We start from the raw sequence: 11,003 nt of genomic DNA on the forward strand, positions 1-11,003 counted from the left end.
GCCGTGGTTGCTCAATGGCTATGGAGTTGGGCTGCTGAGCACGATGTCGCGGGATTGAATCCAAGCCACGGCGGCCACATTTCGATGCGGGCGAAATGCGAAAAGACCCGTGTACCTACATTTAGGTGCACGTTAAAGAACCCCAGGGGGTCGAAATTTCAGGAGTCCTCCACTACGGCGTGCCTCATAATCAGATCGTGGTTTTGGCACGCAAAACCCCATATTTTTTTGTACGGGGGCGTGAATTTAAGGAGCGTACTTAATTCGTACCTTAGCTGAATTTAAATTGGCAATTTGAATGTAGCTGGGGAACATGGCTATATAAAAGATGAATACCCAGGACGCCTGCAACATTGTGCAGAACGTGCACAACGTTTTGTATCAGCGTTGCACTTAGTATTGGCTATCGGTGAGTGTTACTTAGATGGTTTACCTTACAAAGAAGTCATAGCACGCAAAATTTTATTGTTACTTAGGGCTGTTGCTCATTGACAGTTGCACTTTGTTGCGCTTGGCTGTGTGACATTCTATAAGTTGGCACTCTCGTGAGTGAAATGGCACACCGGATCCCTTACTTCATCACTTGCAGTCTCCTTCATTTATTCGAAGCTGAGCCCAGGCACTGTAAATCTGATCAGCCATGGTCCACCATGGCTAATGAATGGTTTTGTGCTTCAGCTGCTGATCACAAAAAATTATGGGGTTTTACGTGCCAAAACCAATTCTGATTATGAGGTACGCCGTAGTGGGGGACTCTGGAAATTTCGACCACCTGGGGTTCTTTAACGTACACCTAAATCTAAGTACACAGGTGTTTTCGCACTTCGCCCCCATCGAAATGCAGCCACCGTGGACGCGATTGCTGATCACAAATTCGTTGGTTCTTGACCCAACCAAGGAGGTGACCCGACCGAGGCGGTACAAAGACAAAGAATGCGTGAAATTCTGAAAGCATACACAAATCACGCGAATAGGCCCACGTGCGGTAATGCACCATTGCTTAAGCTGCTGGACAAGCACTTGCCTGTAAAGCTCGATTGTCTGACCATGGGTTATGTACCTGCTGAGGGTTCCGTTTTACACTCTGACGCAGCTTTTTCATATTCACATTACCTATTTGAACGGCGCATGTTAAGTTTGTATAGACAAATATTTCAAGGTAATACCCACTTTTACAGCAAGCACACTTAATAGAGTGTTTTAGCTGAGCGCTTGCTGTCCGCCCCGCTCAGACCGGCATATGCTAGCAAATACTACACAACCGCTTAGCGGGAACGCTATTGCGCTTGTGCACGACGCTCATACCGGCAGCGCAACGAAGACCGCATCCCTCGCTCCGCTACAAAGCCGACTGAGCGGAGCGTGACAGCATGTCTACTTGGCTGCTTCGTCGTTTTGGAGCCGAGTTGATAGCGCGCCGCTCGCGTCCCGGCAAGACGTGCTTATCAAGTGCGAAATCTACGCCGTTCCCTTCAGTATCTCAGAGCGTGAAGTCTGAGCGGAGCGGAGCGTAAGCGGTACTCTGCTAAAACTGTCTAATCTCGACCGCACTCGCCAGCTGCCTGCGCAGCCCATGCTGTGCTAGAAATATGATGATCGAAATGATCAGTACAAAGTGATCGCGACTGAACGCAGGCGGTGAGCCTACAATGATAACTGGCGTAAGGTTATCGAGGTTGTATTTGGTTCTTTCCGAAAATTTCGCGCCGCCTCCGGTGAAAGCTCACTGCCTCCTAGTAACGCTGAACTTTGAGGTTTATATAACCGATGTTTTTTTAACCCTCAAGGCGCCTGAAAAGTTTCAAGAAACCCATTGTGAAAAGCCTAGCCCTTTTTTTTTTGCACATATGCGTAGCAAATGTGTCGCAGATTTGAAATATTTAAGACACAGAGCTAGTAAATTCACAATTTCTCTGAAAATACACAAATGTAAAACGACACGGTGCTGGCGAAAGGCTCCATCCATCCAAATTCGTTCACTGCCACGCTGTATGAAAACTTTCGTTCTAGTCGGCGACATCACAGTCAATGAATGTTTCTATAGCACTGTAAACACTGCAATCACTATCAATGGTTCCTTGGAGGAACCACTTATCTTTGGATCTTGATGACTCAATGAAGTCAAGGCCACGTTTTTGCGACATGAACGGCAACACGGCACTGGCAAGCCTCCTTTTTGAAATCTCTGCCAAATGAACGTGAACTAGTATACTCTACGTAGACGAACAGAGATCTGCAGACCTCTTAGCGGGCCAAAGGGGAAATTGACCAGTACCTAAAAATGAATTGGACGGGATGGGCTCATTATTGGCACTTAAGAAGACGCGCAAACACATCGACAAGACAGACTCCTCCTTGGCACTTATTGGAAAAAATCCAGTCGAGTAAGACCCATCCCACCCCTTCTATGATTTATGTAGCAAGAATTCACATTTGACGTATAGCACAAATCTAATGATTCAGCTATATATTACTGAAAGGGGCGGATATTGCTTGCCAGAGAAATCAAAAGACCTAGTTGAGAAATAGCCGTCTTTAAATATTCAACTTAAGTAATTAATCTAGGCACGCAGCTCAAGTTAAGAATGAAAAATTTATTAAGGAATATTACGTGCCAAAACCACCATTTCATTATAAGGTACGCCTTAGTGAGGGACTCCGGAATAATTTGGACCACCTGGGGTTGCGTAACGTGCGCCCAAATCTAAGTAGAATGGTGTTTTCGCGTTTCGCCCCCATCCAAATGCGGTCGCGGTGATCGGGATTTGACCCGCGACCTCGTACTTAGCAATTTACAGATTGAGAGCCCGGTGAGTTCTCAATGCAAATCCACTTCGAACAAACTTTGACATTAGCATAAGCTTTAGGTATGCGCCGACAAGTTTTCGGTAAAAATTCACTGTTGTTGCCACTTGCTTTTTCTAAACATAATTAGGCGAAATCCGCATTCCAGACGACTGGGAGATGCTGCTGCGCAGCCCGGACGCGGGCAACCAAGACCGTATCCTCAGACGCGCCTATGACGTCACCAGTGGGCTTGACCTGCTGCCCATCTAGAAGGGCAATGTAACACGGCCCTACCCAACTAACCAACTAAATAAAGGTTTCTTCTCTCTCTCCCTCTCTCTAAAAAACGCCTTTTTGTATATTCAAGCACTGCACTTGGCTGCAAATTTTGCGTGCACATATCTCGAAATCGGCGTGATGCTCATAACTATTAATAGCGGATATACACTGCGAACTCACTGAATAGAATTCGTAAGTCGCGAATGTGCCTAACGTATTTAAAAGATAGTAAGTGAAGTTTTCGTGAGAGATTATTATGCATTTTGATTTCTGCTGCAAATCGTCTCCTCCTGTTGTCGTATAGTCTAGCTCGAGTAGTACTACAGATCTTCGCTACATACCACAGTTGATTTTTTAAACATTTTTTAAACTTTAGCAAACCAACCCATATTAGTCACGTTGTAGTGAGAATGATGAAGCAGATTGTTGCAAAAACTGTGCATCACGAAACTAACCCTTCTTTTGGCCGAATTGATATGCTACGGCATGGTATGGTTTATTAAAAATATATATATTGCTCGGGAAAATTGGGACGGCTGCTCGTGGAAACTTCACGATACGCAATAAACGTTAAACAAAACAAGCAGCAGAGCGGGAGCACAGTTTGCCTAGTAGCTTACAATTTAAGCGTTATAACATACTATATACATCACGTGGGAGAAATAAAAACAAAGCAAGATAAATAAAATAAAGATATACGACAACTCAATTCACTGTCCAACCCTCGATAAAAGTATACAACTCGCATACAAGAGAACAAAGCAATAACATCATACGGAGAACTAGACATAATATAAATTATATTACGAATAAGATAAATTTAGTGATATTTTAGCCTAGAGCGCAACCTTTGCGATCAGTAGTTACTGCGCGATAATGTACCAATACAACACGAATACTCAGGTGCTGTATTATAGTGAGCTTCATGTCGCTTCCTGTGAGTCATACAGGTAATGTAGTTTAATCTCCTTTACTGCAATTTTAGGCGCGACTCCTAAACCACACTTTAAGAGCGCCTTTACTTTCGGTGTCTTGAGTTCATAAAATAAAGATGCTGGCGGAAGATCACATGGCTTGTTACAAATAGCTTGACGAGACTTCTTTTCCACAATGAGCACTTGTTAATATTATCTTCAGAAGTCCTGCTCCCGACAAGATAACTTTAATAGCTAGAATAAAATTTATTAAATTGCTAACAAAATAAAAGAATGAGGGACGCAGTTTAAAGCACAAAGGATTCCAGTGATTTGGTAAACGTTTACGTGTAAGAAAATCTGTGTGGCTATGAGGGGTCATGGCATGATAAACTATAAACGTAAAGATTTACCGAACATACAAGCTGAAATACAGAGTGATTTATTAATAAACATTTCTTGAAAGTAATTTGCATGATCATACAGCAAAATAATACCCATTCTAGTGACACTCGAAGCACAACGATAGCCGCGATTGTCGATATCTCATTTACTCGGTTTAGCTATTTACGCATGATTCGCCTTGGATTCCACAGCAATCGTTGGTGCTCGTGTACGTTCTAGAGTGTACACCAATGGCCGCATTGCGCGAACAATCCGATTACATACAGGATTCGTTCGCTGTAAAATAGGCGACTACAGTCCATAAAACCCGGATGCAACAAGACGCGTGTGCCCCTGAGTGATAACTTCGAAAGGTTTCTTAGCCGGTGAAAAACGGTCACCGCAAAAATATAAACAAATGCACGTGTTAATACACACTAAAAAAATAACAAAGCAACGAAGAAAAAATTACAGGGGATGCTTATAACTTTCGAAGAATGTCAAGGCGAAAGCCCAGATGGGGCGCATAGCGATGTGGGATCAAGCTATGAGTCCACGCCACCCACGCGGCGACGTATAGACCGTTTTATCGGCGAGGAGAAATGTAGCCTCGAACAAGCGCGCCACGCAGCTCATCTCCTCGCACTCGTATGTGCGGATCGCCGTGTCACCCTTTATCCCAGCGGTAGCTAGCAAAAGTAGCGATGTCAGTATGAATTAGTGCGCTTTTAACGTGTTCCGTCTCTGACTGCTGCGATGCCAGATGACTCAGGGTTAATGGGCTACTACTCAGCTGTATTCGGCAGCAAACATAACTTCTGGAATCGAACGTGAAGTGCATCTTCAGGCGTGGCGACTTCGTGGGCTCCGCCGCTGCTGTTGCAGACAAGCATCCGCTTAGGATTGTCACCGTAAACAGAAAACACTTGAAGCCATAAGCTTCATCGCGTGTATGTTCTGGAAATATTAAAGCGAAGCTTTGTATGTCTCACTGATTTGTCTGTGAGCGCCAAAAAAGCACTGCAGGAAAGCCAACTTACACAATGGAACTGTATGCGCATCTTCGCACACAATAGAACAACGGCGCATGACATACGTATCATAGAACACTACAGTTTACATTCGCAGTTGACCCGATAAGAACAATGGAAACTGAAAGGCCGCGCTACCCAGACGAACTCTATATATCTGCATTGCATTAGGCGCGTCACGGAATGCATTCCCGGTCGTCACCATGGGCAGGCCGCGCGTGGACCGCACGGCAGAAGAAGAGGCCGCCGTACGCGAACGTAAGCGCGAGCGCAATCACACCCGTAAGGCCGATCCCGTGTGTCGGCAACGGCATGCAGTCCGTGAAAGTGCTAGTGTGTGCGTGAAATCGAAGGCTACATTATCTAGAATAAAGGCTATGCAACCTAACGAAATGTGTCTGCATTCAAATTCAGCGTTCAAAAAACACAATCCTAAACAAGCCATCAAATCACAAATGCATCGCATCGGGTCGCTCAGCATTTCTTGGATTCGTTGCGTAGTCCTTGGCTTTGGACATCGACTGTGATTCAGTTTGCATGGGATAAAGCTTGGCGTTCAACCATCTTTCTTTAAGAAAGGGCCTTTGATTTTCGTTTCCAGTGAGCGCGCGGTGATAAACTCGACACTCATGATCAAACCCGGATATGAACCGAAGGTGCGTGTTCGAGTCGGTCAACTAGTCGAATGGACGAAGTCAACTATTTATTTGTGCACACACGTTAAAATTCAAATGTTCAATTGTGTGCTAAGATTATCATGCTTGGCAACGAAAGTTCTGGTGAACGTTGGCCCAACACGTAGTATGAAAACAGTAGGTTCCGACGAAGAAAATGAAGGTGTATTCTTTTTCGTTTTGTAACCAAAGCCATTCCTACCGTGTGCCGGCCACCCTTAGTCCACATCGCTTTCCCATGCTCCCGAATCTTGCCGGCAAGCTGCCTGGCCGACGTCGCGCATTGCGCGTTGTATTACATCGGAGAATAAAATTGCTATTGCAGAGAGTAATTCGTTTTTCAGCTCTCCCGACACGGCGAGGTGCCCTTGCCCACGCACCACTCTGACTTACGTGTGCGTATATTCTTTCAACGCGTCGCGTGCGTGCGGTAGATCAAAGCATACTCGACGCCGCTATCACCAGGTTGTTTTATATAATACTTCATGTTAACGGCCCTCCCGGTCGAGTTATTTTACAGCTTTTTATTTCGTGTGCCGTGGAGCCAGGTAAACTACATTTAACACATTGTACCACGAAACACTTAAGAGCAGCTACCAAGCTACCAAGACTTCTTTCATGGGTGCTTCGCTAGTTACCTGCATTAGGATTCACGCTGATGCGGCAAACGGCACGGCAGACGGAGACACCTCTGACTGTTGTTACCTGATCAACCTGATAAATATGTCACCTGTATGTCTAGCTTTGACCTCAATCGAAGGTCAAGGCTAGACGTACAATGATAATACGTTACTCGTATGTTACACGTCGACAATGTTCAGACTTGACTCGCCTCCTATTTCGATCGTGGTAGAGCTGTGGCAGCGCCTTAAGGCCTGGTGCCATTTGGTATTGCGGCTATATGGAAGCTCAAGGCTTAGTAACGACACGCTAAGCACTTTCCCAATGACAAACTTGTTAAGACCTCGCAGGAAAACGCGAAAACTTGCAATTCGTCTCCATTGCACGTCCGCTGTACACCTTCCAGCGTGATCCGACCAGCATAACGGCGTAATGCGTCAGATAATAGACAGCGCTGTGTTCATAAACATAGTCGCGCCCTCAATGAAACAAGCTATACAAGGCGCGCGAGCGCGCTGGAAGCGGGCTGCCGCTGTTTCAAGAACGTTCTAGGGGCGCCGGCACCGCGCTTGCCCTCAGCGCCCCCTACTGCGTGTCTGCTGACATTTCCCTCCTCGTCCCCAGAGCCGCTGTTGTCCTTTACCCGGCGTTGAGCACGAAGGGCAGTATGGGAACGCTAGTACAGAATTGCATTTGGAAACGTTAGCGCTGTCCCCATTACTCCTTTTCCGATTCCACTATTTACCTTCCTGATTACACCTTTCCTGATTCCAATATTTACTATAGCCCCAAAAGTCGTCTATGTTGCATTATTACAGCTTTACCTTTATTTTATGATCCGTGGCGTCGGAGTCCGCTGTCGAAGAAGACGACGAACGCACGAGCAGTGGCACTAGCGCGAGGCAGTCCCAGAGTTTGTTAGTCTTAGAACAATGGCTTTAGACGGACTGTGTGGACGATTTCAGGCCGCGCGCGGCGCGGCGGTGATTGTTTCACGCCGTCATGCACGACCTCATAGTCCAGAACGCCAATAGAGCGGACAAGCTTGTTTAATTGCAAACAAAGTCGCAGTGGCTTTTCGCCGAGTCTACGTCAACGTCAACATCATCATCAGCCCATATTTATGTGCACTGCATGGCGAAAGCCTCTCCCTGCGACCCCGAATTACCCCTGTCTTGAGTTAGCTGATTCCAACTTGCGCCTGCAAATTTCCGCATTTTATCACTCAACCTAGTTTTTCTACCATCCTCGACTGCGCTTCGCTTCTCTTGGTATCCATTCTCTAACCCTAATTGTCCACCGGTTATCCATCCTATGCATTACATGGCCTGTCCAGCTCCATTTTTTCTCTTTATGTCAATTATAAAATCGGCTATCCCCGTTTGCTCTGTGATCCACACCGCTCTCTTCCTGTCTCTTAACATTAGGCCTAACATTTTTTAGATGCGAGAGCATCTTATGCTCGGGGCAGTGTCCATTCGGCGGTGTCTGCACCCATACTGGGCATGCGCAACTCTCCCTCATTCTCCTCTCCTACGCAGGTGTGCGCTTTACTACACTTAACCGACCACAAAGCCATCGTCTTCAAGGTACCGCGCGCACCGACGCTAGGAATCACGTACGATCTCTAAATAAAGACGCAACAACCCTGTACAAACGTCTCCTCTCTTCTCAATACATTATCTCACTCTAACTTTCATTGGGTTGTGGTGCCAAGTGAAACAAAACGGAAACTTGATGCGCAACCCCCCACGGTGCTTTCGCATCCCACCATGGTTGCCCGTAAGGTGAGATGATGTGATATTTTGTTCCATCGCTATTTCTGCTTTCCTTGAATTGCTCTCGAGCTTCTTTGTTAACCTCCAAGTTTCTGCCCCATATGTCAGCACTGGTAGAATGTAATGACTGTACGCCCTTTTTTCAACGACAGTGGTAAGCTCCCAGTGAGGATTTGGTAATGCCTGCCGTATGCACTCCAACTCAATTTTATTCTTCTGTAAATTTCCGTCTCATGATCAGGGTCCCCTGTGAGTAATTAACCTAGATAAAATACTCCTTTACATACTCCAGAGGCTGACTGGCGATCCTGAATTCTTGTTCCCTTGTCAGGCTATTGAACATAATCTTTGTCTTCTGCATAATAATCTTCAATGCCACTCTTACATTTTCTTGGTTAAGGTCATCAATAATTTGTTGTAATTCGTCCCCGTTGTTGCTGAATAGGACAATGTCATCTGCAAACCGAAGGTTGCTGAGATATTCGCCGTTTGCCCTCACTCCTAAGCCTTCCAAGTCTAAGAGCTTGAATACTTCTTTTAAGCATGTAATGAATAGCATTGGAGACATTGTGTCTCCTTGCCTGTCCCCTTTCTTGATATCTATCTTTCTAGTTTTCTTGATGAGAACGAAGGTTTCTGTGCAATCTTTGTATATATTTGCCAAGATATTCACGCATGCCTCCTGTACTCCTTTATTACGCAATGCCTCTACTGAATCAAATGCCTTTTCATATTCTACGAAAGCCATATACAGAGGTTGATGGTGCTCCGCAGATTTCTAGATAACCTGATTGATAACATGGATATGATCCATCGTAGAATATCTCTTCCTGAAGCCAGCCTGTTCTCTTGGTTGGGTGAAGTTAAGTGGTACCCTGTTTCTATTGGAAATTATCTTGGTGAAAATCTTGTACACTACTGAAAGCGAGCTAATGGGTGTACAATTTTTCAATTTTTTAACGTCTACCTTCGTATGGATTAGTATAATGTTGGCGTTCTTCCAGCTATGTGGTACACTTGAAGTCGTGAGGCATTGCATATAAAGGATCGCAAGCTTTTCAAGCCTGATATTTCCTCCATCTTTGAATAAATCCACTGTTACTCCATCTTCTCCAGCAGCTTTTCTCCTGGTCATGTCTTGCAAGGCCCTTCTAATTTCATCGCTAGTTATAGCAGGAGCCTCTGGTTCGTTTACATCATTACTTCGAATGAAAGTAGCTTGGTTGCTCTAAGAACTGTACAGGTCAGTATAGAATTCTTCCGCTGCTTTTACTGTGTCATCGAAATTGCTGATTATATTACCCTGCGTATCTTTCAGTGCATACATATTGCCTAGTCCTGTGCCAAGTTTTCTTTTCATTAATTTCTTGCTGCGTCCATATTTTAATGCTTCCTCAATCTTTTCCACGTTATAATTTCGAACTCTCTTACTTTCTTCTTGTTGATCAGTTTTGACAGTTCGGCGAATTCTATCTGATCTCTTGAGTTCGACACTTTCATGTTATATCGCTTCTTTATTAGGTCCTATGTTACTTTGGAGAGTTTACCTACTGGTTGCCTTGGTGCCTTACCTCCAACTACGTCAACGCATCGGGGTCCAAACCCAAACACGGTTTCCTCGATTGTATTCCACATAGCGTCGTCGAATACTTAAATTTTCGCTTTCAGTCCTGTGTGGCGTCGAAGTTGCCTTCGTCGCTGGCCAGGTTGTCGTCGGCAGCATGACGTCGAGAGTGGCTGCCGCGTTCCGTTAGTAAACCAGGTTGAATGGCGTCATGTACATCTACATCTACAGTTTTCTGCACTGGCTTGTCGGCAAAAATTATGTACGGATGGATGACATTTCACATTTTGTGTTCAATGTCGACGTGCGTTGCTATCATGTCGCCAAAGGTCTTCGCCTGTTCCATACTTTTCCTTTTTTTATGCATAGGAAGTTATGCTGGAGACGCATTTTCCCCAACTCTCCTTTCGAGCGCTGTGGCATTGTGGCAAGTTGATGAGGTTCTCAATCGTGAGATACTGATGTAGCATGCCCCAAGCCTTATTCTGCTTCTTACGCGCACTCCGACAGCATTGCACTCACCAGGGCACGAGCCTTTGCTTTGGAGCCCCGTTTGTTTGTCGGCTGCATTCCAACGTGGCGTCAGTGATAAAAGCGATAAGACAGGCAACAACATCGTTTACAAGTAAATTACTGGGAGCATTTCGAGGAATATGTGATTTTAACGTTATAGCTTTAAGGGCCCCGTCTCGCAGAAAATTCGGTGTCGGCGTCGGCGTCGTTGTCCGTTAAAGAAAATAGGTATATGTACATGGCACGCCTTACTATTTGACATGCGGTATTGCGGGGTATATTCGCGCACCCTTGTATCACTAAAGTTGCTCATACCTTGCTTTACATTCTTGACAGAGTTATTCCTTGGAATATTGAGAATGACGGCCCACAAACCAATGTCATGAAACAAAGCACCAACAGCCCATGTCCTTTGTGTTAAATCTTCTCAGACTAAAATATTAAAACTGCGAAACAAT

Source organism: Dermacentor silvarum, chromosome 4 (assembly GCF_013339745.2).
Source record: "Dermacentor silvarum isolate Dsil-2018 chromosome 4, BIME_Dsil_1.4, whole genome shotgun sequence".
NCBI lineage: Eukaryota > Metazoa > Arthropoda > Arachnida > Ixodida > Ixodidae > Dermacentor > Dermacentor silvarum.